This window comes from Triturus cristatus, chromosome 1_2, assembly GCF_964204655.1.
Source record: "Triturus cristatus chromosome 1_2, aTriCri1.1, whole genome shotgun sequence".
Classification (NCBI taxonomy): domain Eukaryota; kingdom Metazoa; phylum Chordata; class Amphibia; order Caudata; family Salamandridae; genus Triturus; species Triturus cristatus.
In genome coordinates this window covers 255,426,551-255,442,349 of record NC_140580.1, presented here as the reverse complement: position 1 = coordinate 255,442,349, position 15,799 = coordinate 255,426,551, and the positions used below count along the sequence as shown (strand labels likewise).

The window sequence follows — 15,799 nt, the reverse complement described above, 5'->3', positions numbered from 1 at the left end:
TTTGGCAACATACCAATAACTCAGCCTTCATGGAAAGTTCACACTTCTTTGAATGACTTGTTTCAGGATGATTACCCCCAGGAGGGATTCAGTATTGTATAGTTAGCCCGATATGTGATACTAGTGATGTTTTTCAAATGTGTGCACTCAACTGAAAAGGTGACTCCAATTGCCAGTTTTTATGTTCTCTGAAACGCAGTGGGTAATTAGGTTTCACTGCTCCTAAAACTAAAGGGTTATCGCTGAAACAATCTAGTGTAAGGGCAAAACGTCAGTGAATTCTAATGACGACTGGCTGTCAAAGAATGCAAAATAGAGTGCTAGTTTAAAACATGGCTCATAAATATTCTCTTATATATATATGTCTATCTGTTAATCAATCTATTTTATTTCTGTCTTTATATCTTGATCTATTTGCCAATCTTTCTGTTAATTCTTCATCAACTGCCTGATGTACGTCTGTGATCTAGCAACTACAGCGTTAGTGTGTGGGCTGAGATGTTAGCGGTTGATTACCTCCTGTTTAAGGTAAATACCTGAAGAAATGCAAAGGGATAGTTTTCAAGTCATTAGCATGCAGCGCACTTTCACCGCTCTTGGATTTTCTGACCTGTAGAAGGATGAATCGGGAAAGAGACATGTAGAAGCTGTATGGAGAAGGCACCTTGCGGTAGATATAGAAAAGGAAGATACCGATTGTACAGTCTTTATCTACAAAATGCTTTGCTGAATATTTGACCAACACATCGTATGATTGATGGGGGTGGGAATCGAGATAGAGGTTATGCACAGGAGGCCTGATTCACAGAGGTAAACTTACAGTTCTGTGTAAGTTAACTTTTTTGGGGCATTCACAAACTGAGTTAATAGCAGTATAAGCTTATGACCAAGGAGAATCCACAGTTGGGACGGAGAACTGTACACATAAAAAGATAAGACAGACTCCCAGTCTGGGGGACGGAGGGTGAGAAAACCCACAAGACACCAAATACTAAACAAGCATTGACATAGCCAATAGGTCTCGTCTTTGGGACCGTATAAGTATTTAATTATGCAGCACAATATCCTTGGTGCCACATCAACTGTTGCATAGCTAAACACTTATAAGGTCGGTGAGACCTATTGGCTATGCCAATGCTTTTTTATTTTTCTCCTCAACCGTAAAACGAAACTTCTCGTTGTAGAGCTTTCAATCTTCTTGTTATCGAGGACTACGGGAGTGTATGAGATGCTTCAAATGTACGTGAGGCAGGGGCGAGACAATGCGAGGTGGTGGTCTCTTTGCATGACAATGTCTCGTCCCTCTGTAGTGGGCAGTGGAAAGGACAGTCCCCTCCCACCTAGAGCGCATCACTAATCTGTCTTTTTAACCCCTCGGTGAGGGGGCAGCACGCCCCTTTTCCATTTCTCTTTTCAGAAAAGGGTACATTAAAATGCAATAGGTCTCGCCTTTCATGAAGTTAAAGCCATTTGCTTTGCTATACAATACCATTAGCAAAGCAAATGGCTTAAACTTAATCAAAGGCGAGACCTATTGCATTTTCAATGCTTGCTTCTCATGAGAGGCAGACAAAATAACACACATCTCACTCCCAAATTTGCTATTTCTGAGGAAGGAAATTCAAAATGTGTTGAAAGTGATGATACCCAGCTTAAAGTAAGAGAAAGAATTTTAGAGCAGCAACTAAAAACAAAAGAATACCATGACAAAATTCATAGAGCTACTATTAAGGAAATACACAAAGATGATTGGGTTATTGACAAAAAAACGTTTATTAAACAGAAGGGGGAATCCAAGTATTATGAAGCATGTGAAGTTGTGGAAGTTTGTGATGGTGCAGTTCGCTTTAATAACCTAGGTTGGAGGAACAAAAGCGATGTCATAAAACTTAAACCTGAACAGAAGGATCTCATTGTTGGAGCTAGAAGCGAAAATTTAGATTCAGAAGAAAATTACTTTTGGTTTGAGTCTGGTCCCTGTGAAACACTTCACCACTCAAGCAATTTGGAACCCAATGGTGGTGGTGCTTCCACCAGTAGAAAAACTATTTTATAGCAAGGCCCGGAGGCCAATATTATGCATAGTTCCTTTATTACTACTCAAACACAGCAGCAACATCACATGGAATTAGAATACGAATAAACACTCTAGAACCCTGAACATGCTTATAACCCCTGAACAGGCAGCCATCTTCCTCTTTTGTTGCTGCTCGAACAACAAGATAAGTACATTTGTGTGAGCTGTATTATTAAGAGAATAGAAGGTTTGATTAGTAATGTTGGGAGAAAAGATATCAATATAAAGTTTTATGTTGTGAGGTGTGCCTAGAGGGTTATTAAAAAAAAAAAAAAAAAAAAACCAGAGCGTTTTAATGAAGGAATATGTTGGGTAAAAAAGCGTGTATGAGGCATGGAGGGAGAAGATCTGAATAAGTTCAGGATTATGAGGATGTTTATATGCGGCGACATGGAAAGTAGGCTTGGTTTTGAGAAAGGTTAACGTTTTTAATGAAGGAGAGTCTGTTACGTGCGCGAGAGCAGAAGGGCTGCGCACGGGAGGAAACGAGGTGAGTGTGGCTGTGCGCGCGTCAGCGCGTGCAGAGTAACGGCGCTCGAGCGCATTGCAGGTTGCGCGAGAGCGCGTTTATCTTGAAAGGATTGAGGATTTGGATAATTGAAGCCGCCGTACAAGCGTGACGTACGGCGGCCATTTTGAGAGCTTGGGGATGAGCAGTGGAAGTCAATGGGAATATTTTGGCCATATTTAGGGAAGTCGGAATTGAGATGTGATGACAGTTTCTGTCAGAGTGTGATCGTTTTTTCACACACGAAGGTCGAGTTTAGGTGAGAGAGGTTAGGAGTTGATTGTGAGGAGAAAATTTGAAAGTTTCTGAGGGAGGTAGGATTTTGATCTAGGTAGGAGGAGAAAATATAGAAGAATATTTATATTTGATTGGTGAAATAATTTAGAAATAATAAATTAAGATGGAAAGTGCAGATGGAAATATGGAGGAAAAAATGGAGTCCTATATGGAGAAAATGTTTGATGGGTTGTCAGCATCAATTGATAAAAAAATAGAAGATACTTTTGAGAAAAGTTTAAGGAAAAGAGATAATAGACAAAAAAGTGGTGAGGAAGAGAATTATTGGACGACTGAAGATGTCGAGGTTGTGGCAGGAAGGTCTGGTGTAAGTGGAAAAAGGAAGAAAAAAAGGAAAATGTGGAAAAAAGTAAGAAAATAGTTGGTGACGAACGTAAGGTTCGAAAGGAAAAGGCTATAAAGGCCAAAATAAGCGCAATAAAGGCGCAAAAGAGGAAACACAGTGCGGTGTCCTGTGATTCGAGTTCATCTTCAGGTGATGTGGAACTAACATGTAGTTCTAGCCTGGAGGATTCCGATGTTGAGGAGGTCCCTGTAAAGAAAAGGAAATATGAGGAAAGGGAAATTAAAATGGAAATAGGAGAATTTGTGGATCCTCAAGGGGAGGATATATTTGATCCGCTGTTGATTCAGCATCCATTATCACCACAGTGGACTCCGGCTGATCATGTAGCCAAGTATATAAGATTTTGGATTAGGAGGGAGATACCTAAAGAGGTAAGAACAAGGCTACGTTCAGAGTGCCCAAGGCCTAGTCTAAATAGTAAGGTGGCATATACACCTGAGTTAGATCAGAAGATGCTGGCCTTCATAAATAAAGGTGGAAGGGACCCAAGGAGAGGACTCGACAAGGGTTTAAAAGGTTGCCAAGACAGGCTTTTGGACGTCTTGGGCCCGCTGACAAATGTTTTTGATATGTGTGAGGAAGCACATAGTAGTAACACTGGTGTGGATGTAATTGAGATGCGCCAGTGGCTGCAAAGGGCGATCTGTTTACTTGGCAATGTGAATGCAGCTTTATGCTTGGAAAGGAGAAAGAGTATACTTTTTAAAATAGACCCAAAGCTTGCAGAATTGGCTGGCAAGGAGTTGGGTGAGGAAAGCGAAGGCTTAGTTTTCGGAGATGATTTCGTGAAGGACATGGCCAGATATGTTAGCACCTTCAATAGCCTACAAAAGGTCCAGAAGGACATTAGAAAGGTTTTTGGAACGGCCGGGCGAACGCGGGGTCGGTTTCCCGGCCGAGGACAGGGTTTCACCAGAAGCAATTTTGGAAGAGGCACAAGACCCTATGGTGCAAGTTATGGAGGAGGATATATGTTCTCGAGGACAGATCAGGGAAGTTTCTTTCCGCAAAGACAAAGGGGAAGAGCAAGAGGCTCGCGTGCTGAGAGGAGACCAAGAGGAGTTTCAGGTAAGACCTCTAGCAGGCCATTCTGTTACTCGAATAAAGTTGGGCGGCAGACTAGCCCAATTTGTTTCACGCTGGGAGGAGATAACGCAAGATCCTTGGGTGCTGGTTACAGGATAGATTTTATTAGTACTCCAGTACAGGTGAGAGTACCAAAAATATTAAGATTCTCAAGAGAGATGGAGTTGCTAGTGACAGAGGAGGTGTTGGCATTGGAAGAGAAAGGTGCGATAGAGCCTGCAAGGGAAGTACAAGGCGGATTTATAAGCAATTTGTTTTTGGTGGAGAAAAAGGAGAAAGGAATGAGACCGGTAATAAATTTGAGGGAGCTGAACGATTGGGTTGGTTACAATCATTTCAAGATGGAAGCGATACACATGTTGAGAGATTTGTTGAGGAAGGGAGATTGGATGACGAGGTTAGATTTGAAGGATGCTTATCTAACGATTCCGATGTGTCAGGAGCAAAGATACCTTTTGCAATTCAGGTGGAAAGGGAGAAGATGGAGATTCAAGAGTCTTCCGTTCGGACTAACGTCAGCTCCATGGTGCTTTACAAAGGTGATGCGGCCGGTGGTAGCCTGGTTAAGATCAAGAGGAATTCGTCTGATTGTGTATCTGGACGATATTCTAATTATGGCAGAGGAAAAGGATCTGGCGAAGGATCAGACAGAATTCGCAATGAAAGTCATAGAGGATCTGGGTTTTGTAGTGAACAGGGAGAAGTCTTGTGTTGTACCACACAGGAAATGAAATTTTTAGGTTTTCAGATACTGACGTTGGAATGTGTATTGAAGTTGCCGATGGAGAAGGTGAGGAGAATCAGGAAGGAGGTGAGGAGAGTCAGGAATGCGGTGTGGATAACTCTGAGACAATTGGCTCGTTTGCTGGGTCTTCTGCCATCGTCGATTCAGGCAATTTTCCCAGCTCCTCTGCATTATTGTGCATTACAGAGGTTGAAGGCATACTATTTAATTTAAGGAAGGATGCGAGATATTCACAGAAAGTGAGAATGAATCAGGAGACTCAGGAAGAGTTGGATTGGTGGATAATGAGCTTAGATGCATGGAACGGAAGGGCTATTTTCGGAGAGATGCCAGAGGTTGAGATAGAGTCGGATGCGAGCATGCACGGATGGGGTGCGAGGTGTGGAATGGTTGCAACGGGGGGGACAGTGGTCGAAGGAAGAAGGAAAGATGCATATAAATTGCTTGGAGCTTCTGGCAGGATCTTTTGCGATAAAGAGTTTTGTAAAAGATCAGGTGAAGTGTTGTGTACTTTTGAAAATGGACAATTTGTCAGCAGTTCGGTATGTGAACAAAATGGGAGGAGCATGGTCAAAGGGGTTGTCCGAGCTAGCGAAGGAGTTTTGCTTGGAAAGGGAGATAAAGGTTCAGGCACAGTATATACCAGGGCTGAACAACGTAGAAGCGGATTGGTATTTAAGATACCTGAGGGATGTAAGCAATTGGAGACTGAAGAGAGAAGTTTTTCTGAGTTTGGAAAGGTTATGGGGTCCGTTGAAGGTGGATCTTTTTGCAGACAGGTTGAATGCTCAGTTGAAGGATTTCTACAGTTGGAGGCCGGATCCAGAGGCGAAAGGGGTGGATGCATTTCTACAGTTATGGAAGGAGGGAAGGAATAATGCGTTTCCTTTTTTTTCAATGATCCAGAGAGTCCTGAACAAGGTCAGGAGGGAACAAGCAGAGTTAGTATTGATAACCCCCTTTTGGAAAGCTCAGGTTTGGTTTCCGGATATAATGGATCTTCTGGTGGAGGATCCGGTGGTTTTGCCAGACATGAGGGAAATTCTACTGGATATTCAGGGGAATGTTCACGAAATGGTGGTGTCAGGGCAGTTACGGTTGATAGCTTGGTTGATTTCAGGAGAATATGGCAGATGCATGGATTATCAAAGAGAGCGGAGGATCTTGTGTCTAAATCCTGGTCAAGGGGGACTTCAAGGTCATATGGTTCAGCATGGAGAAAATGGAATGATTGGTGTATTTAGAGGGGTTTGGATCCCATATCGGCACCTGTGGTAGAGGTGGCGGATTATTTGTCAGAACAGTTTGAAGAGGGTTTGGCGTATAGTACAGTAAATTCAAGCAGGTCGGCGATTTCAGCAGGTCATGCATTGGTAGATGGAATTCCTGTTGGTCAGCATGCTTTAATTAAAAGAGTTGTTAAAAGTGGGCGTATTATGCATCCTCCAAGGGCAAAGTATTCTTCACTTTGGGATGTTTCAGTAGTATTAAGGGAGTTGGAGAGTTGGGGAGCAAATTCTAGTCTAGATTTGAAACTCTTATCATGGAAGTTGGTTACGCTTTTGTGTCTGGTTTCTTTTAGGAGGGTTTCTGATGTAAGAGCTTTGGAGGTGAATTAAAGGTTTTTTCAGCCAGAAGGGGTTTGTTTTGAGATTAAGAAAAGAACAAAGACTATGTCTAAAACAATTTTTTATCCTCTTTATGAGGGGGATAGGGTTTATGTGTGGTAAGTTGTTTAAAGGAATATGAGAAAAGAACCTTGGGTTTGAGATCAGAAAACTGTTCACAATTACTGATTTCATATGTTAGACCGTATAAGGCTGTATCAACACCCACTTTAGCAAGGTGGATAAGGTGAGTAATGATTAAGGCTGGTGTGGATATTAGTGTTTTTGGAGCACATTCAGTAAGAGGAGCTATGGCGAGTAAGGCTTTCATGAGAGGATTTAGCTTAAATGATATTATGAGATCGGCTGTTTGGTCTAATGATGATACTTTCAGAAAATTTTACTTTAAGCCTGTGGAAAATGTATTGGATTCGGTTTTAGAAGAACTTTGAACATGCATAATATTGGCCTCCGGGCCTTGCTATAAAATGCAGATTTTCCACAGTTTCAATGTATAGAAAATCATGATTTTATTAAAGGCACGGAGGCTAATATTATCCCTCCACTGTGCCCTCCCTTGATTGTTAATAAGTTTGTTTGTTTTGTAGGTTAACAAAGAAGAAGAGTTTTGGCGTTAAAGACGGAAGAATTTAGAAGAAGAAGGAGTTTGTTTTTGGGGACTTGGTTCTTCGCAGCTACAAAGAGGAAGATGGCTGCCTGTTCAGGGGTTATAAGCATGTTCAGGGTTCTAGAGTGTTTATTCGTATTCTAATTCCATGTGATATTGCTGCTGTGTTTGAGTAGTAATAAAGGAACTATGCATAATATTAGCCTCCGTGCCTTTAATAATCATGATTTTCTATACATTAAATCTGTGGAAAATCTGCATTCTCCCTGCACAGACTGGTGCTGAAAGGGAGAGTTGTTCACTCAGATGCTCAAGATACCAATTTACCTAGTTTGGTTGTTACTGAACATAATGTTGCTTTAGGCAGAAATGCATTTACAAATATGCATGATGGAATACGTACTAGTTCTGGAAGATGGTCTCGTTTTCCCAATATGTACAGAGAATATGTAATGTATTAGTTCTTCCTTATGTTAATGAAGGGAGGTGTTGTAATAGATATTTTCAGCAAGCTTCGGGTTTGCATAGATTGTCTTCACCCCTCTTCTCTCTATGACCCATCCTCCTTAATCATTTAGAATGCTCGCTATGTATTTAGCACACGTCATCGAACGTTCACGCATTACTTCGTAAGTTGTTCAACTCTTTCTTCTGGCTGCTTGCGGGCCTTGGTTACATAATAAATACTTGTGTTGAACCACTGACTTGCGTACAGAATTATTCCATCATTCTGTCACTTCATAATGGAGCGCTTCACATGAGCACCGGTTACGTTACACAAGGACACATTCAGGCACGGGGAGATCAAATGATTTGCCTAGAATCACAGGAGGTGGACGCGAACTCAAAGCTCGAACCCTGATTGCTAACACCAAAATCTGCATTCTAGCCGACAGACCACATCCTCTGCCTTAAGGAATGCACCAGAATTTCTAACCTTACCTTTCCTTCCGCTTCCGGGAGGACTGGGAAGCTTAAACAGAACCCGGAAGACATTGCGTGCAGCATTCCGCCCACCACCATTACATTACGCACAACTCAGTTTCAATCGAGTTAGCTAGCCCATGCCAGTTGCGGTTGAGTTGCTTTTATTTCCCGCGATCAGTATAGTGGGAAGCAGACAGCTCACATCTTTCTACAAGTTCCGGCCTGCCTAACAAATCTGGTACAGCCGTTGTCTAATACTCACGTGTTATTCGAGGTGGTGTGTGCTCGTCTTTGATGAGCTTGTTTCTGATTGGTCGTTGCACATTTGTGTCCAGACACTGGGTTAGTGTGCGCTGTACACGTCAGAGGAGTTTACCCATCGCTGTTACCGCTTGTGCCTACTGATCTTTCTCATCCTGACGACACGACGCACCACATTTACTTTCCTATAGCGTGGAATGGGATCTCCGTGTCACCTCGCGTAGCATCTTGCGGATAGAGAAGCTCCGACCATCTTGGAATTCGGCGGTAAAAACATTTCTGCAGGTGTGGCCTCCTTTTTTGAGAGGTAGGGGTGGGTTGTTGGTTGTAATAAAAGTGTGCCCGTAACTGTTACTTGTAAAACTCGTACTTCGCTAGGGAACGTCCGGTTTATAAATTCTAGAATGGAGACCAATCCGGATGATAATCCTGCATTATTAAGGACAGGGGTAAGGTAGTTATATATTGCAAAATGGTCCTTTCTCCCGTGGGAAGGTGGGTAGTAGCAGTTGGAGTCTATGTGGGAGCGTCATCAGTTTTCTATAACGGCGTGGAGAAATGATGATGTGTGGCCATTGACAGGTGAACTCACAGGAAGTGCCCTCACAGCTAAGTTTACTAGATTTATTTATTTAATGCATTTTTATATAGCGAGGACTTTTAAGCGTCAGAGCGCTTCACAATAGAACCAAGTACGTTACATGAGGAAATTTACATACTTAGACGTTACCGATACAAATGAGAGAGATGGAAAAAGTTAAATAAAAGGTAAAGTAAAATATATGATTCCGTCAGGATACTCTAGAACTTTTGTCCATATTGGTTCAATTGAGGTAAAGTTGGACAGTGACGTTCTTAGTGCACTGCTTTGATAATAAATTCTGGGACTGGGAAAATAGCGCTCTTGACGATATTTGCCCTCTTGAACTATGATCACTGTAAGGGACGCCACTGGAACTGGCAAAATCATGGGCTGCAAAAGTAATGTGAGAACATATTATCGCACTGCAGCTCATTTAAAGCGCCACCTTTTTATCACTTCAAATCCCATTGGAATACGTGCAGCGTATAATGCAAGGATACGTTTCTTTGGATGCATTGCTAAACAAATGTACACCCCCAATTAAAAAGTGATAAAGAGGCTGAAAAACAGGTACACTTGTCAGCAAAGTTGATTGTACCGGATAATAGTAAAACGAGCTGCTTGCTTCGCATTCCCAAATAAAGAAATGCAGCACTCCCACACGGTGGCACACATGCCAAAGCAAGAAAACGCCTGAAAAAGAGGTTTCACTCTCATAAAATGTGGCACATCAAAATACAGTTTTAAGAATAAAGCGTGGGGTTTTATTTGTGCAACACACTCTAGCAGAAAGGCTTTCCCAGATGTCAAATCAAACGATATATATATATATATATATATATATATAACATACTCAGTGCTGCTGCACTGAAAACGCCATGACCTTGCCTCTTACGGCGGCGGTCCGTGGTGAGGAGCCGAATCCCAAAATAAACCAAAGAACTCACTGTTAGTGTTTCCGTCGGGAATAACAGCAACCACGGACTCCATGGTTGCTGTTATATATATTTTTTATTATGTGTGCAACCCATAATAATACACTTATAAGTAAGCAAATGCAACTGTTAAATGCATGGGATAAAAAACAAGCAGCTAATAATAATACTGGACATCCACTTCAAGAAATAGGCATTGTTAAATGCAAGTAACCAGCAAAGGAAAACACAGATATAAGATGTATACACAAACTACATCAGATAATTATAACCACTGGAGACCTGAATGTGCACACAGACACTAACACATCACAATGCCAAAAATCTGAGAAAATACCTCACTGGCTGCAATAACTTCATCTTGGCCCACACTACTGGGGATTTACAGCCCTGGGGTCATGAGACTTCACAAGCTGGGAACTTCCATACTGAGTAGACGTGTTCGTCCCCCCGGTCAAAATCCTGCTTTCGAAGTCCAAGATACCCCAGTTTTATAATCTCAGTGCACTAGAAGTGTCTGAGAATACTTCCTCTGAGCCAAGGAAACTTACTGGAGTTGGCCGAGCTCCATGCAAGCATTCCAAGGGCAAAGGAATTCTCAGATATTCTCCTGTGTTTCCACACGTTCCAGCCCCGTATCTTAGTGAAGCTTGTGAAAGTAGGAAACGTCTCTAAAAGTACAAAAAGAATCTTGAATGTGAATAACCTTAACAAGAAGATCACCTTCAAGCTCCTCACCCACGCACACAAGGCACTCCACAACACCGGGCCGGCTTACCTCAACAGGCGACTCACCTTCTACATCCCGAACCACCAGCTCCGCTCAGTCACCCTCGCCACCGCGCCCCGCATCCCGCATCCGAAGAGCGACCACTGGCGGCAGATCTTTCTCCCACCTCGCCGCCAAGACCTGGACCACCCTCCCCTTCCTCCTACGACAGACCCAAGACCTGCTAACCTTCAGGAGGCTACGCTAGACCTGGTAGTTTGAGCAGTAGCAGCACCCCCCCCTTCCCCCAGCGCCTTGAGACCCTCATGGGTGAGTAGTGCGCTTTACAAATGTCTTGATTGATTGGTTGATTGAACTACATGAGTAACCTGGGGGCCTGCTTGTGTGTGTGGAGCTCAAGAGTCAGAATTCAAGACGGCATGAGGGCATGTCAAAGTCAATTGTAAAAACTTCATAAAACTTCCCAATGTACAACATAATGCACATTTGGGCGCCACTGCCTCTAACACTGCACTCCGAGAAGTACATTTCACACATTTCTCTCTCACATGCTTTCAAACGCACATCCCACAAGTTCTGTTCCTGGCAAGGCTGTTCTATGTGAAACACTCCCACTCTGAGGCTACAAGGAGACATTAAATGAAATCACAAGGCAGAGTCAATTAAAACACAAAAAGCCACTTAAAACAATGGTAGTCGAAGGTCATCACGTAGTCCCAATATATAGTAGTGCCTTTGGCACTACACCAGTGTGCCGCATCACATGATGTCCTTATCAACATTTAATGTCAATATTGAATGTGCCAGATGCTGATGTAAACAGCGCCATATTGATGGTTTACTGTCACCTCACATTCTGATAGATGTAGCGAGAGGGGGGATCGGGCTGACCGAGTCTGAGATGGAGTTTGACTATACTTAAATTTGAGATGATGTCATTGGGACCGGTTGAGGTTGTTGGTGGATGAGATGGTGAGTTCTTGGATCAGTGTAAAGATGAGCCCTGGTAATCGGTAATATAACCTGGGAGAAATGGGCCTTTTAGTGTATCTGAAATTGAGCCTTGTTCCAGAAGATGTTGATCTCTTGGTATACTGGTTACCCTTGGGAAGTGTGTGAAATGTAGTTGGGTAAGGTGATTTTTTTCCCTTTAATTATTTATTTTGTTTAATAGTTTTATATAGCATGAACAACTGGTGTCGACTGCCTTGGGTACGAACAGTTTCACGCTGTGAGAGCAGTTTGCATAAGAACAATTTTCTATAAAATTTCACATAGGTACCATCCCATACTGCACAGGAGCAGTTTACGTACCATTTTACATGAGAATCAGTTTATATTGCAAAATATAAGTTTCCATAGAGGATTAACAAGTTTCATAAGAGGGACAATGGTTTAAAGATGAGCCAAGTCAAAGCACAGAGCATGACTACATTCTTTACTATATGGTGGACATCCTTATTAATCATAGATGGCAACCCTAAGCGGAGATACCACTCAAGGATCTTCCAACCCTTCACACGAGGATGAATTACTATGAGCATGGTGATGACATTACACCTACCGACGAGTCATAGACCACTCGGTGGTGCATTTATGCAAACACATTCACATTAAATGATATGTGCTTCTTTACACTTATATTGTCATATAATAGGAAATGGGGAGGGATTATCATTGTAAATTGTATTTATATAGCAGTTATTACCCCTGATGATGTGTTGAAGCGCTTTGCGGTGAGTAGCACACTACTCCGAAACCCAAGATTGGAGATTAATAGTACATTAGTAATTTTCTTTTCTTTTTGCATTAGGTTTGTTCTCTTGATTGCTTGTGTTTTTAGTAGAGTTCATAGTAGGGATATAATGAGGGAATGGATTTGAAAGGGGAGTAGTAAGTTGTTTTTAGGCCTCGCCTGGCTATTGCGTAAGCGATCGCTCAGCGAGACTAATGTAGGGGCTTCAGAAAATGCTTCCCAGGCGGATCGGGTGGTGGTTACGCGCACAATCACGCGCATTCCATCTGCCACCAGCTACATCCTGCGCGTGTGCCGCCTCACGCATTCAGCGAGATTTAGTAAGGGGCACAAGACCTTAGGAATGCGGTTTATGGCCAGTGCATGTGAGGCATTCAAGCGCAAAGCTGGCATTTGGAATCGGACTTGAAAGCAGCAGACTGCTTTTGCCAGCGCACGCTCGGCCTCACTTCCTGCATCCCCTCTTACAACAATTAACTTTCGTTATAACTCACACCCCATATGCTCGTTCCCTCCCACCCTTCCTTTGATGTCCGCTTTTCTTGTTGTTTACAAACTATGCCGCACACTGCTGCACGCCACACACTGCTGCACGCCACACACTGCTGCACGCCACACACTGCTGCACGCCTCACACTGCTGCACGCCTCACACTGCTGCATGCCGCACACTACCGTACGCCACACACTGCTGCGCACACTGCTGCATTACACATTGCTGCACGCCCCACACTGCTGCACGCCCCACACTGCTGCTCGCCTCACACTGCTACACGAAACACTGCTGCACGCCTCACACTGCTGCACGCCTCACACTGCTGCACGCCTCACACTGCTGCACGCCTCACACTGCTGCACGCCGCACACTGCTGCACGCCGCACACTGCTGCAGGCCGCACGCCGCACACTGCTGCACGCCACACACTGCTGCATGCCGCACAATGCTACACGAAACACTGCTGCACGCCGCACACTGCTGCACGTCACACACTGCTGCACACTGCTGCATTACTCACTGCTGCATGCTACACGACACTGCTGCACGCCGCACACTGCTGCACGCCGCACACTGCTGCACGCGCCGCTGCACGCCACACACTGCTGCATGCCTCACACTGCTACACGAAACACTGCTGCACGCCGCACACTGCTGCACGCCGCACACTGCTGCACGCCGCACACTGCTGCACTCCACACACTGCTTTTATGCGAGTTTATGCTGCTGACATTGTAAATGAAAATGCCTTTTATTTGTTTTAAAACCAAAACATAAATAAAAGGCATTGTAATTTTACAATGCCAATAGCTCAAACTCTTATAAATGCGAGACCTATTGCATTGCAAATGCTTGTTGTAACTAGTGTTTGTGTGTGCCTGTTAGTTGGGTGATAAGGCTAAAAAAGGAGGGGAAGTTTGTGAAGGATGTTTTAGGGTTCATAGCAGTCAGAACAGTTTGGGAAGAGTCAGACAGATGAGTGATAGGACAATGATTGAGAGGAGGTTTTTATTTTTTTTTAATATAAACTGAGATTGATTTATACTTGCAAATGGCAGGTAAGGTTGTATTAGCTGGAGAAAATACCTCCATAAATACCCATATGTGCACAGAAGCAGTAAAATTTACATGATCTGAGGTCCACATTTAATTTGTGGTGAATTGCGCATGTTTTTTTTATGACACTTCTTATAGTTTTAGTAGCAGGTATAAAGTCTTATTATGTATGCACTTTTAATGTACATACAAGTAATTGTTAGGGCATTGATATATACATGTATCTTGTGGTGTAATGTACATTTTTCATATTATGAAATTGTTTTTTGCTTATAATAGGAACCATAGTTCAATGTACAATGGCACATTTATGACAACTTCATCTCTACCCTGAGATCCATAGTTGGTCATTTTGGAGCGTAGGTTCCTTTGCTGTATGTATTTGTTTATTTTTCTCCCTGATGAAGAGTGGTGCTTTGCCATGTATTGCTTTGTGTGTGATACACAGCAACTTGAAGGTGGATATTCTGGTAACTAGTGTAGGGCCGTCAAAGCAGGGGAGATGTATGCTTGTGGCTTTACATGTAGGAGTTGTCTTGCAGCAGTATTCTGAATTATCTGTAATATCATAGTTGACAGAGGTGATCCGTGATACAGACCATTAGTGTAATCCAGTTTTGATTGGGCAAGAGAGTTGGTAGCTTGAACCTTGTGAGGGAATCCTAGTTGTGGGAAGATGTCAGTGTTTTTATTGTGAGAATGCTTGAATTGGCTTCCTTGTACACTTGTGCATTCATTAACACCTTGGTGTCCATCGCAATTCTGAAGGCTTCTTACCTCTTCAGATATTTTTGGCAATGGGTAACTGAATAATAAGGATTTTTTTTTACCAAAGGGCTCTGAGTGACACTAAACAGTCAATGAGTTACGTTTGAATTATCTATGATGTCATTCAAAACCCCAAGGTTCAAAACATCCCATTGTTCCCATTTCACCCGTCTATAATTTTAAGTTGTTTGTAGGCCTGTAAAATCACCTTTATCGTCTTTGAACATATGTTCAAGGTCAAAAGGGAGGGGCCATTTGTAACATAAAAAAATAAACCTGGCCTCCAATCATTTACCCCAAATGTGCAAGAGATACCCTCCCCTTGTCAAATTAAGAAATAAATACACGGTCATCAGTCACTCACCCTCATTATCCTCTGTGCCATTCCATCCCCTCCTAGCCCAAATCCCCCCCCCAAAAGAAATACCTGGCTTTCAGCCTCCCACCTATGCCACGTTCTGTAACCCCCCCCACCTAAACTAAAATTTTTTACCTGTCTTCCTGCCACCCAACCCCACGATCCCCTGCCCCAGTGCTATGCCCTTCATCCTCAAAGCAGTCTTCCATGCTCTCACATTCACAGAGAAGAGTTGGCACAGCACTCACTGCAGTTCTGTGAGAACCACATATCGGCACAGCTTAATTTCTCCTCTTGGCATCGGTCTGCAGAGACTGGTGTTGACAGGGAAGGCATTTGTCATATGCACACTACTGCCTACGTACTAACATTTCCCTCAGGTCAATGGAGACACACAGGAGGCATGTGGGGGTGGGTGAGATTGCAAACCACCATTCATCGGCTGCACTTGGATCTTTTGAGATCCACAGGGATGTGGAATGTAACAAAATTTCTACTCGTCCATGGGGCAGGTTGCTTCATAAATCTACTTGTCCTGTAACAAAATCCACTTGCCCCTTTGGTGCCATGTAGTGCAGCGGCAAATTATGGCAGCAATATCATTATATAAGAGCTCTGATATAGCCTCTCTGATTA

The 15,799-nt window shown here is 43.1% G+C and overlaps 1 protein-coding gene and 1 long non-coding RNA gene across 6 annotated transcripts in view; one reads left to right on the top strand and one right to left on the bottom strand.

Annotated features, from left to right (window-relative positions):
• The window catches only part of LOC146867112 (uncharacterized), an 86,672-nt gene extending 78,223 nt beyond the window's left edge, over positions 1-8,449 (bottom strand). The window contains exon 1 of the long non-coding RNA XR_014961073.1: positions 8,237-8,449. This is a non-coding gene — a long non-coding RNA (uncharacterized LOC146867112). The remainder of the gene's footprint in view (positions 1-8,236) is intronic.
• GBF1 (golgi brefeldin A resistant guanine nucleotide exchange factor 1) overlaps positions 8,301-15,799 on the top strand; it is a 2,300,480-nt gene continuing 2,292,981 nt past the window's right edge. For 2 of the 5 annotated variants that reach the window (XM_085603552.1, XM_085603549.1), the window contains exon 1: positions 8,559-8,767. The gene's annotated coding sequence lies outside the window, so the exon portion shown is untranslated. Of the gene's footprint in view, positions 8,790-15,799 lie in introns of all 5 variants that reach the window. The other 3 variants (XM_085603553.1, XM_085603551.1, XM_085603554.1) reach the window with 3 other exon arrangements.